Consider the following 14,410-nt stretch of genomic DNA (forward strand, 5'->3'; position numbering starts at 1 on the left):
TTCTTAAAACAAGTTATGAGATGGGAAATAGGGCACCCCCTAATATATATATATATATATAATTATGCATAATATAATATATATAATTATATATATAATATATATAATTTCTTCTTACATCCTGCATCCTTATATCACATATAATATATCGTATATAATATAATAATATATAATTATTATGTACAATATAATAATATATAATTATTATGTACAATATAATAATATATAATTATTATGTACAATATAATAATATATAATTATTATATACAATATAATAATATATGATTATTATGTACAATATAATCATATATAATTATTATGTACAATATAATAATATATAATTATATACAATATAATCATATATAATTATTATGTACAATATAATCATATATAATTATTATGTACAATATAATAATATATAATTATTATGTACAATATAATAATATATAATTATTATGTACAATATAATAATATATAATTATTATATACAGTATAATAATATATAATTATTATATACAGTATAATAATATATAATTATTATATACAGTATAATAATATATAATTATTATATACAGTATAATAATATATAATTATTATATACAATATAATAATATATAATTATTATATACAATATAACAATATATAATTATTATATACAATATAACAATATATAATTATTATATACAATATAACAATATATAATTATTATATACAATATAACAATATATAATATATATGATTATTATATATATTATATATAATTATATGTATAATATTATATATAATATAATGATATACAGTGTATATTATATATAATATAATATATTATATAATACATAATACATATAATATATATTACATATAATATTAGGTATCATATATCATACATATTATATATAATATATCATAACATTATATATATTATAATATGATATAATATAAAGTATATTATATGTCTATAATATCATATATAATATATAATATGTTATATTTATATAATATCATATATAATATTATATTATAACATAATATAATATAAAATATATTATGATATATAATATAATATAATATAATTACATATAATATAATATGTAATATATATCTTATATGATATATAATATATATCTTATCTGATATATAATATATCATATATTATATATTATGTATCATAGGTAATATATTATACATCATAGATTATATATCATATATAATAGATTACATATAATATATATCATAGATTATATATAATATATGTCATAGGTTACATATATTATAATTGATATATATTATATATAATCTATGATATATAATATATAATCTATGATATATATTAGATCATATATAATATAATATTTTATATATTATATCATATATATTATATTATATGTTATATATTACATATTATTATATAACATATTATATATTATTATAGAATATATATTATATATTATATAATACATTATATGTCATATAATATATATTGTAAGTCATATTATATATTATATATAACATATATTATAAGTCATATTATATATTATATATAATATATATTATAAGTCATATTATATATTATACATAATATATATTATAAGTCATATTATATATTATGTACATACTATAAATATATATAATTTATTTTTACACAGAGTCTTGTTCTGTTGCACAGGCTGGGGTGCAATGGTGCCATCTTGGCTCACTGCAACCTCTGCCTCACGGGTTCAAGCGATTGTCCTGCCTCAGCCTCCCAGGTAGCTGGGAGTACAGCACACTGGGACTACACCAGCTGCCACCACGCCTGGCTAATTTTTTGTATTTTTCGTAGAGACAGGGTTTCACTGTATTGGGCAGGATGGTCTTGATCTCCTCACCTTGTGATCCTCTTGCCTTGGACTCCCAATGTGCTGGGATTACAGGCCTGAGTTAAGATACATATTTTTTAAATGAAGAAAAATTTCAAAGGTACTCTGCTTGGTACAATAATCAAATATATAAATTGAGGAATAAAACATAACCATGAAACATATTTATAACTGCATATGGAAAATACAGAGGATAATTTTTTAAATAACATATTTTGAAAGCATTAACTAGTAATTTGAAAAGATCACACTTGACAGGCCAGTATGAACATACCTTGAATGCAGCCACACAGGTTCCCCATGAGAAAAATCAAAATCAGGGAAAATGAAACCACAAAGATTCAATCTGCTCTGACCTTTGAAAAACTCAGCACAGATAGTGGCACTTAGGACCAAAGGCAGGAGATCCCTAATCCCATCACCATGGCGATAGGGCATAAACATTCCAGGGTGAAGGCACAATCCACACTGTGAGGTCCAACTGCTGCCATGCAGACAGGTGTGCTTTTACATGTACAGGAAGGTCATTGAAGGCTCAGTGTTTTGTTTCAAAAACTGAATCCCAAGCCCACACATTATTATGCTGTGCTTCTTAAAATAAGTCATGAGATGGGAAATAGGGCACCCCCAAATATATACATATATATATAATATAATATATATAATATATATAACATATATATAATTTCCTTTTACATCCTGCATCCTTATATTATATATAATTATTATATATACTTATGTATAATAATTATATATAATACATATTATATATATTATATATGATATATATAATATAATATATGTGATATATAATATATAATACATATATAATATATGATATATATTATATGTAATATATGATATATATTACATATAATATATGATATATAATGTATATATTATATATATAACATATATATAATATATCATATATATTATATATTATATATAATATATTATATAATATATATAATATATAATATGTAAGATATATTATATATGACATATAACATAATATATATTATATGTCATATAAGATATATTATATACCTAATATATTTGTTATATATTATATATTATATATGTTATACATTATGTATATTATAGATAATATATAATATATAATGTGACATGTAATATATATGATATATAATTGTATATCATATATTATATATTATGTATCATATATTATATATTATATATTGTATATCATATATTCTATAATATATAATATATATAATATACATTATATATATATATTTTTTTTTAACAGAGTCTTGTTCTGTTGCACAGGCTGGAGTGCAATGGCGACATCTTGGCTCACTGCAACCTCTGCCTCACGGGTTCAAGCGATTGTCCTGCCTCAGCCTCCCAGGTAGCTGGGACTACACCACACTGTGACTACAGCAGCTGCCACCATGCCAGGCTAATTTTTTGTATTTTTGATAGAGACAGGGTTTTACTGTATTGGGCAGGATGGTCTTGATCTCCTCACCTTGTGATCCTCTTGCCTTGGCCTCCCAAAGTGCTGGGATTACAGGCCTGAGCCAAGATACATATTTTTTAAATGAAGAAAAATTTCAAAGGTACTCTACTTGGTACAATAATCAAATCTATAAATTGAGGAATAAAACATAACCATGAAACATATTTATAACTGCATATGGAAAATACAGAGGATAGTTTTTTAAATAACATATTTTGAAAGCATTAACTAGTAATTTTAAAAGATCGCATTTGACAGGCCAGTATGAACATACCTTGAATGCAGCCACACAGGTTCCCCATAAGAAAAATCAAAATCAGGGAAAATGAAACCACAGAGGTTCAATCTGCTCTGACCTTTGAAAAACTCAGCACAGACAGTGGCACTTAGGACCAAGGGCAGGAGATCCCTAATCCCATCACCATGGCGATAGGGCATAAACATTCCAGGGTGAAGGCACAATCCACACTGTGAGGTCCAACTGCTGCCATCCAGACAGGTGTGCTTTTACATGTACAGGAAGGTCATTGAAAGCTCAGTGTTTTGTTTCAAAAACTGAATCCCAAGCCCACACATTATTATGCTGTGCTTCTTAAAATAAGTTATGAGATGGGAAATAGGGCACCCCCAAATATATATTTATATTATATATAATATAATATATATAATATATATAATATAATATAATATATAATATATGATATATAATATAATATATAATATATATAACATATATATAATTTCCTTTTACATCCTGCATCCTTATATTATATATATTATATAATATAATATATAATTATATATAATGATTATATATAATATAATATATATAATTATATATATAATTATAATTATGTATATTATTATATGTGCAATATAATAATATATAATTATATATGTAATATAATAATATATAATATATAATATATTTATATTGTTATATATAATATATTATATAATATATATTTTATAATATATAATATATAATATAATATATATTATATAATATATAATATATAATATAATATATATTATATAATATATAATATATAATATATCATAATATATTACATATTATAATATAATACATATAATATATAAAATTATAGAATATATGATATAATATATGATATGTTATGATATATTATATATAATATAACATAATTATATATAATGAAATATACATAATATATATCATATATTATATAATATATATCATTTATTATATAATATATATCATATATTATATATCATACATAATATATAATATATTATATATTATGTATGATATATAGTATATATCATATATATCATATATATAATCGTATATCATATATAATATATATACTATATATCGTATATTAAGTTTGGGGATAGCCCAGAATTATATATGGATTTTCAACTGCACAGGAGCTGGTCCCCTAACCCTTGCACTGTTCAAGGATCAACAGTATTTACAATACTATACATTTTATTCATATTTTAGAGTGTAGTACTTCTACTCATTAAAAAAAATTAACTATAAAACAGCCTCAGGAAGGTCTTTCAGGAGTTCTTCCAGAAGAAAGCCTTGTTATCATAGAAAATGACGGCTGCATGTATGTTATTGCCTCTGAAGACCCTGAAGACCTTTCACTGGGACAAGATTTGGAGATGGAAGACAGTGATATTGATTATCCTGACCCTTACAGGGCTAAGGTAGTGTGTGTGTTTGTATCTTAGTTTCTAACAAAAAAGTTTAAAACATAAAAAATAAAAATAAATAAAGCTTATCAAATAAGGATATAAAGTATTTCTGTACAGCTGTTCAATGTGTTTTTGTTTTAAGATGTGTTATTATGAAAGAATCAAAAAATTAAAAAAATTAAAAATTTATAAAGTTATGATAAGCTAAGATGAACTTGTTAAAGAAAGAAAAAATTTAAATACATTTAGTGTAGCCTAAGTGTACAGTGCATATAAAGTCTATAGTTATGTACAGTAATATCCTAGGCCTTTTCATTCACTCACCAAGTACTCACTGACTCATCAGAGCAACTGCCAGTCCTGCAACCTCTGTTCATGCTAAGTGTCCTATACTGGTGTACCACTCTCTTAACTTTTGTAATATATATATATTTTTTTCTTTCTTTTTTTGGAGAAGGAGTTTTATTTTGTTGCCCAGGCTGGAGTGCAATGGCACGATCTTGGCTCACTGCAACCTCTGCCTCCGGGGTTCAAGTGATTCTCCTGCCTCAGCCTCACGAGTAGCTGGGATTACAGGCCCACGCCAGCACTCCCAGCTAATTTTGTATTTTTAGTACAGACGGAGTTTCTCCATGTTGGTCAGGCTGGTCTCGAGCTTCTGACCTCAGGTGATCCGCCCGCCTCGGTCTCCCAATGTACTATGTTTTTACTGTATCTTTTCCATGTTTAGATATTACTATTGTGATATAACTGCCTACAGTAGCGGTCCCCAAAGTTTTGACACCAGGGACTGGTTTTGTGAAAGATAATTTTTCCACTGATTGGTGATGGCTTTGGGCTGAAACTGTTCCACCTCAGATCATCAGGCATTAGTTAGATTCTTTTTTTTCTTTTTTTTTTAGACTGAGTCTCCCACTGTTGCCAGGCTGGAGTGCAGTGACACAATCTCAGCTCACTGCAACCTCTGCCTCCCGGGTTCAAGTGATTCTCCTGTCTCAGTCCCCCGAGTAGCTGGGACTACAGGCATGCGCCACCACACCCAGCTAATTTTTGTATTTTTAGTAGAGACGGGGTTTCCATGTTGGCCAGGATTGTCTTGACCTTGTGATCCACCTGCCTCGGCCTCCCAGAATGTTGGGATTATAGGCGTGAGCCACAGCACCCAGCCTGGTTAGATTCTCATAAGGAGCACATAACCTAGATCCCTTGTATGTGCAGTTCACAATAGGGTTTGCGCTCCTGTGAAGATCTAATGCTGCTGCTGATCTGACAGGAGGCGGAGCTCAGGCAGTAATGCTCAGCTGGCCAGCCACTCATCTCCTGCTTTGTGCCCAGTTCCTAAAAGGACACGAACCGGTGCTGGTCCATGGCTTGGGTGTTGGGGACCACTGGCCTACTGTATTCAGCACAGTGACATGCTGCACAGGTGTGTAGCCCAGGAGCAATAGGCTGTACGATATAGCCTAGGTATGTAGTAGGCTACACTGTCTAGGTTTGTATAAAGTACACTCTTTGGTGTCTGCACAGCCACAAAATCACCTAATGATGCATTTCTTGGAATATATTACCATTAAATGAGATTTACCTGTATTAGTGTCATCTCAGGTTTATTGTCTAGTAATTTTAAAAGTATTTGTATGTTCTTTCCCAGACACATTATCATACTCTGGTGCATATCTCTATTTTATTCCCTAGACCCACTCTTAATTTTTCTGCATTCTGCTTTGTTCCTTAGGGGGCTCACCTGAATTGGATACTTCAGAGATCTCCCTTACCCTCATGCTTTTATTGGGGTTCAGCTAATGGAGGGGGTGGCAGAAGATAGGTGAGAGAAGAGTGTGTTTATCCCCCACCTCTGCCCCTGCAGGGTCAGCACAGGCAGACTGTGTCCCTTTGCTGAAGATCACAGCTTCTGTCTGGTGCCTTCTTGGCAAGCTGGCACTGTCTCTAGTCAGGTGACTGCTTGGCCCCTTACTACTTACACTCTTCTGTCTGGTTTCTTTGTGTCTTTCCTGCTGTGCTGTAACTAGTCCCTTTATTAGAATCCATCCACATTACCCAGTTATATAAAGACAAATAGTTGGTCACTGATCTAGTTCACTCCCTGAGAATCAGCCTTCATCAAAGATCCCTAACAGTCAGATATTCTGTTGGCCGCTCCATTCCTGCTCCCCATTATTCTAGTTGTGTCTTCCTTGTCTCTAGTGCAGTCACAAAGCATAAGCGCCTCCACTGTCACTTGTTCTTTGCAACTCTAGGATCACATCATTCCCCTTGAAATCAGAGAACCTGCAATCTCCCCAAGCCCACAAAATTCAGCCGTCACAGTACTTTTCAAGCATGCCAGCAGCCCTCCCCAACAAACGAATCCTTAATTTCTTGGAGAAACATCTTCTGGGGCTTCCTGTGGGACACAGTGGGGGTCGGCTTGGCATGTGGATCACACCTGATATTTTTACCCCCACCTCCTACTATTCCTATTCCTTTGTATGCACCTCTCTTTATTATGCTAGGAAAGCTCTGGCAACACAACCTCAAAATAAGCAGGCTAGTGTGGATTCACAGTTTCTGTCAGACAAACAAACTTGAGCACCCCTTCCAACTTCTTGGGCTAAGACTTTAACTTCAGAATCTCTATGTATCTATGTTGATAAACTTAGCCTATGTCAAGATTATATTCTGCATGCCTTAGTCAAACACCATGTAAATCTATGCCTCATATATTCTCTAGGCTTTAGCTGATAGGGATTAGCAAAGTAGTGTGGTTGTTTTGGTCTTTAAACAATGTCCATTTTCTACCAGCTTTCCATTGCACTCTTTTTTTTTTTTTTTTTTTTTTGAGATGGAGTCTTGCTCTGTCGCCCAGGCTGGAGTGCAGTGGCGCGATCTCGGCTCACTGCAAGCTCTGCCTCCCGGGTTCACGCCATTCTCCTGCCTCAGCCTCCCGAGTAGCTGGGACTACAGGCGTGTGCCACCACACACGGCTAATTTTTTGTATTTTTAGTAGAGATGGGGTCTCACTGTGTTAGCCAGGATGGTCTCGATCTCCTGACCTCGTGATCGGCCCACCTTGGCCTCCCAAAGTATTGGGATTACAGGCGTGAGCCACCGCACCGGGCCGACTCCATTGCACTCTTACAGACCATGTTGACAAAATTATAACTGCAACAGTCAACTACAATAGCAATTTTACCTCTCATGTACCACTTTAAAAAACACATCATTCCCAATAACCACATTTGATTATTTAAGTAATCATGATACCACCGTACACTACAGATGATCAGGTTTCTGTCTCCTCCCGACAAGAAGGTCAGGAATTCATTCAGACTGAAACAGGTCAGCAAACCACTTCCAGATTCTCATCTATAAAGATCTATTTCTAGAACCATTTCTAGTACCTATACAATATTAGAATCAAGTCAGGAAGCAGAAAACATTCTAGATATTTTAAACAGAAAACAATTCATGGAGAGATCAATTACAAGAGTATGTGTAGCAAAAGATGAAAGGGTCAGGTTGTTTAAGTAACTTGATAAATCTCTGCTTCTTTTGTGTTGGGTGATAAAAATGTTGACCAGAGATCAGTGACAGATGATCCAAGGTGTCAGCTGTCCAAGCTCAGCATCTGGAGCCGGTGCTGAGGAAATGTGCATTTCTAGGTCTGGGCGCCATTGGACCATCACTACTGTCCTTGAAGCTGCCACCGTGAGAACTCACATCTCAGCTGCTATAGCCACAGCTGATATTGTCATTGCTTCCAGAATTATTTCCCTTGCTCCATCGTGGGGATCCCGCAATACTGCTGCTGCTGAAATCACTGTTGTTGCTCCTTCCAGAACTGTCGGCACTGCAGCATTATTATCACTGCAGCTACCACTGGAGATGGCTACAGACACCAGAAACAGAAGAGCACCTCTCCCCTCCTCCGGCAGTGTGACTTTCAGTCGGCTCCTCTCGTAGCCAGATGGTATAGAAATGACACACCAATGTCCTTCAGAACATACATGCAAAATATTTTAAATATATTAGAAATTCTATTCCCCTTAGAAAACTAAGTCCACCTACATATTTTTCAAAAATGCATCAGCAATACAGAATAAAGGCATTGGTTCTATACAGCGTTGCAAGTATATTTTAACAATAGAAGGTATTTTAATGTCATTCACCACATTAGGAGATTGAAAAAGGGAAAACACAGGATTACCTTAGCAGATGTAGGAAAAAAATAAGATGGTAAAATACGACATTCATTTATATTAAAATCTTTATACCAAACTAGGAAAAGCAGACAAATTTCTTAACCTGATAAGCTTATCTATAACAAAACCATCGACACCACCATATGTAATGTTGAAGCATAATCGTTATTTTTTATAAAAGCTAGGAAAGGGAATGAGATGTCTGTTGACACTGCTCATATTTATCATTGTCCTGGGGTTTCTGGCCAGTTCAGTTAAGATAGGACAAAGAAATATTATAGAAAGAGGAAGAAAAAAAGAAAACACATACGTTGTCATTGTGTGGAGTTTCTGTTTGTTTATGTGTTTTTGTGAGATGGTGTCTCACTCTGTCGCCCAGGCTGGAGTACAGTGGTGTGATCTTGGCTCACTGCAACCTCATTGTGTGGAGATTTGTAATTACCCATAGAAAATCCAAGAAAATTTGTGGATGCACTAATCAAATCAGCAAGGTTTTCAGATATGAAGGCAAAGTAAACAGAAAATGAAATTCTTATAAACAGTAGCAACCAATTAAAAATATTATAGCACATTCATGGTAACATAAAACATTAATGTATCTAAGAATTAATTCAGAAAACAAATACATGATCTTTCATTTAATTTTATTAAAGTTATTTCAATAAATATACCACCAGTATTTTTTTAGAACTTGATTGGAAAAGTCATATTAAAGTAATCAATGGAAAGGAAGAACCAAAGTTATTTTGAACAATAATAGCCTATCAATATTTGAATGTGTTTTAATTATAATAATTAAAATGGTTTGCTTTGGCTCAGTGATACACCGTTAAACAATGGGAAAAAATGGAAGCACCAAGAAATAGATCCATAGGTATGCTGAATACATTGGACTTGTAATAAAAGATACGATACTAAAAGTCAGTAGAAAAATTATACTATTCAATAAATGATGTCAGAAAAAAATATAAATTTTTATCCATATATAAATAAAAATCTGTATATTACAGCATATCACAAAATCCTGTATCTATTTAGGTTAAAGACTCAAATCTTAAACTACTTGCGAAATTACTTACGAATATTACATGTTTAAGATATTTAAAAGTATATACAGAGAACTAATGACATTGGGCAACAAATGGCTTATTAATCAAATGCCAGAATGCATGAAGAAGAAAAGAAAAGAAAAATAAATTAGACTGTATTAAAATGAAAAATCCTAGGCATCCTAAATAAAGGTTAAATGCAAGCCAGAAAATTGGGTAAAATATTTACAAAATATATAATTGAAAAGTATAATATCCATTATATAAAGAGGATTTCTACAAATTAATGATATAAAATAAATAGTTTAGTAGAAAAAATGATTAAGAACTACTCCACAATATTCACAACAGATGATAAATAGTGAATTATTGTGAAAAGACAATTGAAAAGAGCAAGGTACAATTCAACAGCAATAAGACTTTATGCCCTTGTCTATAAAAACACAAAACTATGCCAAGGGCTTTAGGAACCGTGAATTTATATACGGCGAAGGGGAGTTTAAATCTGCCACTTTGAAGAGGTTTTTGGAAATATACAGTAAAGTTGAAAATATATACATATGTGTATATATATATACCCACACACATACACATACACACTAGAAATTCCACAAGGTAAACCTTCTCCAAGAGAATACACACACATTTGCAGAAGAGATGTCCAAAGGTGTTTGTTGAAACATTATTGGTAATAGCTAAAAATTGGAAATAATCTTAAAGCTCATTACTAGGAAAACGGAAAAGTGAATCGTGGTATGTGCATATAATGTAAAACTATACATCAGTTAAAATTAATTGTCTGAATTTATATGGATCAGTTTTTATATATTGAAACATCGTTGCATTCCAGGAATAAATCCCACTTGGTCATGGTGTATAATCCTTTTAATATGATGCTGAATTCAGTACGATAGTTTTTTTTTAGACAAAGTTTTGCTCTTGTTGCCTAGGCTGAAGTGCAATGGCATGATCTCGGCTCACCACAACCTCCACCACCCGGGTTCAAGCGATTCTCTTGTCTCAGCCTCCCGAGTAGCTGAGGTTACAGGCATGCACCACCACACATGGCTAATTTTGTATTTTTAGTAGAGACAGAGTTTCTCCACGTTGGTCAGGCTGGTCTTGAACTCCTGACCTCAGGTGATCCAACCACCTCAGCCTCCCAAAGTGCTGGAATTACAGGCATGAGCCACCATGCCCCACTCAGTATGCTAGTATTTTTAGAGTTTTTGCATCAATGATCAGAGGCATATTGATCTGTTGTTTTATTTTCTTATAGTGTTTTTGGCTTTGGTATCAGGGTAATGCTGGCCTCATAGAAAGAGTTAAGAGGTATTCACTCCTCTTCCACTCTTTGGAAATGCTTGGAAAGAATCAGTGTTAGTTCTTCTTTAAACGTTTGGCAGAACTCACCAGTAAAGCTATCAGGTCCAGGACTTTTCTTTGTCATGAGATTGTCTTATTGCTGACTCAATTCCCTTACTAGGTTAGGTCTATTCTGACTTTCTGTTTCTTTATAATTGAGTCTTGGTAGGTTTTGTGTGTCTAGGAATTCATCTATTTCATCTGGGTTATCCAATTTATGAGCACACAATTATTTATAGTAATCTTTTATAATCCTTTCTAGGCTGGGAATGGTGGGTCATGCCTGTAATTCCAATAATTTGGGAGGCCGAGGTGGGAAAATTCCTTGAGGCCAGGAGTTCAAGATCAGCCTGGATAACATGGCAAGATCCTGTCTCTTAAAAAAAAAAAAAGAGCTGGCATAGTGGCGAGCCCAGGAATTCAAGGCTGCAGTGAGCCGATTGTGCCACTGATTGTGGTTGCATCTGATTGTTGCCAGGGCAATGGAGCTAGACCTTGTCTCTAAAACATAGACAGACACTTGTCTCTAAAACATAGACAGGCAGATAGACAGACAGACAGACAGACAGACAGAAATATATAAAGATATTCTCAAATACATTTCTGTTTTAAGTAATTTAGATTGTTTCCCTTTTCCTTAGTCTTGTCAGTTTTATTAATCTTTTTGAAGAACCAACTTTTGGTTTTGTTTTTTATTGTTTTTCTATTCTCTTTTCCATTTATCTCTGCCCTGATCTCTATTGTTTCCTTCCTTCTGCTAACTTTGGGTTTAGTTTTATTCTTCTTTTTCTAGTTTCTTAATGTGTAAACTTATGTTGTTGAATTGAGGTGTTTCTTTTTTTAATGTGTTTATAGCTATAAATTTCCTCCTTAGTACTCCTTTCACCACAACTCATAAGTTGTGTTTTTTTGTTGTTTCTTTGTTTTTTGAGACAGAGTCTCATTCTGTCACCCAGGCTGGAGTGCAGTTGTGTTAGCTCAGTGGTGCATCCTCTGCCTCCTGGGTTCAAGAAATTCTCATGCCTCAGCCTCCTGGATAGCTGGGACTACAGGCACGTACCACCACTCCCAGCTAATTTTTGTGTTTTTAGTAGAGACGGGGTTTCACCATGTTGGCCTGGCTGATCTTGAACTCCTGACCTCTAGCTATCCACCTCCCTCAGTCTCCCAAAGTGCTGGGATTACAGGTGTGAGCCACCACAACTGGCCACAACCCATAAGTTTGGATATAGTGTGCTTTCATTTTCATTTGTCTTTAAGAATTTTATAATTTCTTTGTGATTTCTTTGATCCATTGGTTGTTTGAGAGTGTGTTGTTTAAATTCTACTAATTTGTGAACTTTTTAAAATCTTCTGTTATTGATTTCTAACTTTATCCTGTTGTGGTCAGAGAAGACACTTTGTATGATGTCTATCGTTTTAAATCTACTGAGCTTTTTTCCTTTTTTGGGACAGGATCTCATTCTGTCAGTGGTACAATGGTACATTTTCTTTGTCATGAAGTACAGGCTGGAGTACAGTGGTACAATCTCTGCTCACTGCAGCTTCAACCTCCTGGGCTCCTAAGCAATTCTCACGCTTCAGCCTCCCAAGAAGCTGGGATCACAGGCACGCACCACCACGCCCAGCTAATTTTTGTATTTTTAGTAGAGATGGGGTTTCACCATGTTGGCCAGGCTGATGTCAAGCTCCTGGCTTCAAGCAATCCACCCGCCTCAGCCTCCCAAATTACTCTGGGATTACAGATGTGAGCCACTGCACCCAGCCCCTATTGAGAATTAATTTGTGATGTGTTATATGGTCTATCCTGAAAATGTCCCATGCATACTTGAGAAGTATGTGTATTATGTTGTTGGGTAGAATATCCTGTGTATGTCTGTTAGGTCTAGTTGTTTTTTCAGGTGTTGTTCAAGTGCTGTATTTCCTTACTTATGTCTGGTCTGGTTGTTTTATTCATTTGTGAAATGAAGACAAGGGACAAAATCCTAAGACATCCCCCTTAAAAGGGAAGGACCACCCACAGAAAAGGACTGAGAGACCCCCAGAATCTATAGCTTAGCTAATTGATGGTCTTTCTCTCCTGAAGTTAGTAAAGAGTGGAAAAGATGACTCCTTCTTCAAACATGAAGAAAACAATCTAAGTCTTCAAAGAACAGGAAGCATGAGAAAATATGACACCACCAAAGAAACAAAATGAAACTCCAGTGGCTGACTCCAAAGACATGAAGATCTACAAATTGCCTGACAAAGAATTCAAATAATCATCTTAGGATGACATCAGCAAGATGGAAGAACAGGAGGCCCTCCACTCACCTCTCCCCACACAATGATCTGGCAGCCATTCATGGACAAAACTGCCTTTGCAAGAGTTTTAATATCCAGGCAGGAGGTGGCAAAACTCTAGCAAAGCCCAAAACCAAGGAGAGCTGCTTTGAGAAGGCAGGTCCACACACCAGTGACAGGTTCCCAGTTGCAGACTGAAAGCAGCTTTGTCCTCCTATGGACTTGGGTCCAGCTCCACTAGATCATGGTCTTGCAACTAGCCCCATCCACTAAGCACCTAGGAGGAACCATGACCATTTATGCCCCCAGTAACAGGCCTTCTAACCATGGTCCTGACTGCAGAAACTAAAGCAGCCCTGACCTGGCTTCAGCCGCACTCTACCACAGTCAGTCTTGCCTGCCCAGGAATTCAGTGATGCCTTTACATGCCCTTGGTAACAGGCCTGCTGATCTCAGTCTCAGCTATGGACACTAAAGTAG

General features: G+C 33.6%; 1 protein-coding gene across 1 annotated transcript in view; it reads left to right on the plus strand.

Annotated features, from left to right (window-relative positions):
• LOC129395163 (immunoglobulin lambda-1 light chain-like) overlaps positions 1 to 14,410 on the plus strand; it is a 735,232-nt gene that overhangs the window by 412,705 nt on the left and 308,117 nt on the right. The window lies entirely within an intron of this gene.

Source organism: Pan paniscus, chromosome 23 (genome assembly GCF_029289425.2).
Source record: "Pan paniscus chromosome 23, NHGRI_mPanPan1-v2.0_pri, whole genome shotgun sequence".
Taxonomy (NCBI): domain Eukaryota; kingdom Metazoa; phylum Chordata; class Mammalia; order Primates; family Hominidae; genus Pan; species Pan paniscus.